The sequence below is a fragment of the Nicotiana attenuata genome, unplaced genomic scaffold, assembly GCF_001879085.1.
Source record: "Nicotiana attenuata strain UT unplaced genomic scaffold, NIATTr2, whole genome shotgun sequence".
NCBI lineage: Eukaryota > Viridiplantae > Streptophyta > Magnoliopsida > Solanales > Solanaceae > Nicotiana > Nicotiana attenuata.
The window spans coordinates 58,404-61,762 of record NW_017673435.1 but is presented as its reverse complement, the minus strand read 5'-3'; positions in this window follow the sequence as shown (position 1 = coordinate 61,762).

Sequence of the window (3,359 nt, the reverse complement as noted above, 5' to 3'; positions counted from 1 at the left end):
CGGTATTTTGTTGTAATGAGCAATTTATCTCGGTGTGAATCTCCTTATCTGAATTTCATGTGTGGATCGGGTGGCACACCGCCATGGGTATGTTGTTTGGATCGGGTTGCACGCAGCAACAGTATGATGTTGAGTGCAATTTTCCGTATTCTAATTTTTGTGTGTTTTGTTTTCCATTTTCTGGGGAAAGTTCATATTAACCGCGTGAGTGGAGTAGTCCCTTCCAGAGTTCATCTTTCTTATGTATCACGTTCGAGTTGGTAGCCTATTGGCACATTGTGGCATCATATGAGACTTTTGGTCATGTCTGGGGTGGATTGTTGCTTGAGCAATTTGTACTGGGTGAGACAAGGTTGTTGGATCTCGGATCAGTGAAGTCGGATTGTATGAAGTATATTAAAGAGCAAAGATCATTATTTGGTTCAGAATGAGGTAATGTTCTTGTCGGGTGTGTAGCCTCAATGATTGTTGACTTGGCAGTTGGTTATGGATTTCTACACGTCTCTTCTGGCGTGGTAGTGTTGCAAGAGTTGGAACAAGGCTTACATATATCATGAGGTGCGTTGTGAGCATCAGATTCGGGGAATGTTGGTCATTATGATCAGAGAACGTTATTATGGTCCTGTGAATGATGTGGTGCATGGTCAGAATACAGCAAACGTATGCAGTCATGTTCTGGTACCTCGTGTAGTGATGGCTACAATGTTCACATGTTGGAAGCAGGCTTGGCGGAGGATTCCGGATGTTGGAATTGAGCTCTAAGCTTAATTGTTTGAATAAAAGAGAATATCTTCAGATTTGATCGAGTTAATGTGCTCAACTGAGGCGTGGTAGCACGGGTAGGTGCACAAGGTGTTTAATTGTGATTTCAGACAACTCCAATGCAGTTTAAGTGAGAGAGAATGTAACGACCCGACCGGTCGTTTTGAGCCCCAATGCGTCGTTCAGCAGGTTAAGGCCATGAGCAGCTTCATTTCAGGTATTAAGACTTGTACGCATGGTCGGAATTGACTGCAATATGATGAGAGGCTATTCCTCCTGGAACAAAAGGATCAAAACCTTCCACGCTCCACGCTGGATTTACAGGTTGTACTTTTCCCGTTAGTCCATAAGGGTCGGACACCCATATTCCGGGACCATACAAGCCTGTTACATGAAATGCACCAAAACCAAAGCAAGCCACCCCTGAGAGAAATAAATGAATTCCAAAAGCCTCAAAAACAGAAGAAAGGGTGGAAAGTGAGGAAGAAAGAGATGTAGAAATAGAAACAGCTTCCGAAATGAAGGGGACTAAACAGGAACAAGAGGGATCCACTGAAGAAGATCCTTATCCTTCTCCTTCCCTTTTTTCGGAATCTTTTTAAAGGGCATCTCGGCGAAAGAGGACTGAGAACCATAAGGCGAGCGCCAAAACGCTAGCACAAACTGCTCCCACAGACACGCATGATAAGGGGGTGTGGGGAACACCACGCCACCACTTTTACCAGATATGGGTCCGGACGACCCAAGAGCCCGCCACTAGAACCCAACCCTTAAGAGGCTAAGGTCCAAGGGGCTACCGCAGGAAGTCAGCTTCACCTGTAACCTTAAGGAATACAGAAAGTTACTTCCGGGAAGTTCGGAGTTGATTTGGAGAGAGAATTCTCACTTCGAAAGCTTTAAGTTTAAGGAATTGACTAAGATTGGATTTTTGAGTAAACGACTTCAGAATCAGGATTCGAAGATACCAGCAGGTTCGTATGATGATTTCAGACTTGGGCGTACATCCGGAGTGGGTTTTGGAAGACCCGGGAACGTTTTGGCACCTATTGTGGAAGTTAGCATTTTTGGAAGAATTTTATAAGTTTGGGTTGTGGCGCATTTCAGTGTTATCAATGTCCGTTTGGGATTCCGAGTCTGGGAATAGCTCCGTATGGTGGTTCTGGTGTTGGGAGCACGATCAGAAGTGAATTCGGAGGTTCGTGGGTCATTTTGGGATCATTTGGCTAAAGATAGAAGTTTGAAGGTTTTTGAGAAGTTTGACCGGAAGTGGACTTTTCGATATCGGGGTCGGATTCCGATTCCGGAAGTTAGAGTAGGTCCGTAATATCGAATATGACTTGTATGCAAAATTTTAGGTCAATCGGACGTGATTTGATAAGTTTTGGCATCGAATGTAGAAATTGAAGTTCTAAAGTTCATAATGTCCGGATTGGGGTGTGATTCGTGAATTCGGCATTGTTTGAAGTGATTTGAGGCCTCGAGCAGGTCCGCATTATGTTTTACGACTGGTTGACATGATTGGTTGGGGTCCCAGGAGCCTCGGGTGGATTCCGGGTGGTCAACGGATTGAATTGGAGTTGGGAAGAATAGCTGAAGCAACTGATATCTGGTGTAACCGCACCTGCGAGGATTTGGCCGCAGGTGCGGAGCCGCAGAAGCGGCCCTAAGGTCGCATATGCGGTTTGATGGGGGAGAGCTGGAACCGCAGATGCGGTCATCTCGCCGCAGAAGCGAGACCGCACCTGCGGAGGAGAGGATGCAGAAGCGGGGATGGGCTGGGAGCCATGGACCGCAGAAGCAGTGTTTGATCCGCACCTGCGGGACCGCAGGAGCGATCGAGGGGCCGCAGGTGCGAAAAGGCTGGAGGCAGTGAGTTGTTTTAAAGTTGGGATTTGGCCAATTTCTTTCATCTTTCTCTTAGCTTGGGCGATTCTTGGAGGGTTTCAAGAGGGGGGTTTTCATCATCAACAACAAGGTAAGCTATCCCCACCTATCTTGAGTTAAAATACATCGATTATGTATGGGTTTTAGCATGTAAATTGGTAGAAATATGGGGGTTTGAGGAAAACCTAGGAATTTAGTATTCTTGGGCTTGACCATGATTTTGGTAATGGAATTGAGAATTTATTATATATTTGAGTTTGTGAGGTTATGGGTAAAGTTTATCTTCGAAAAATTTCGGAATCCGGGCACGTGGGCCCGAGGGCGTTTTTGTCAAACTTTAGATCGGGGTCAGAAATTATTATAAATTGGATTATAATGAGTAGTTGATCTCATATTAATGGGTTTACATAATTATTGGCTAGTTTTGGAGCATTTTACATCGATTTGAGTCTTCGAAAGGGCGTGGATTTGCCGGTTATGGAACTTCGGAGCGAGGTGAGTCTCTTTTCTAACCTTGTAAGAGGAAAGTTTCCCCATAGGTGAATTAATTGATTATGTGCTCCTATTTGTGGGGGCTACGTACGCACGAGGTGACGAGAGTCCGTGCGTAGCTACTATTATGCTTAAGTCCGGGTAGTTTAGGGCCAAAAAACATGCTTACTTGTAATACTTGCAACCTTGTTGACCAACCTAAAAACGCTTAAAATATATCG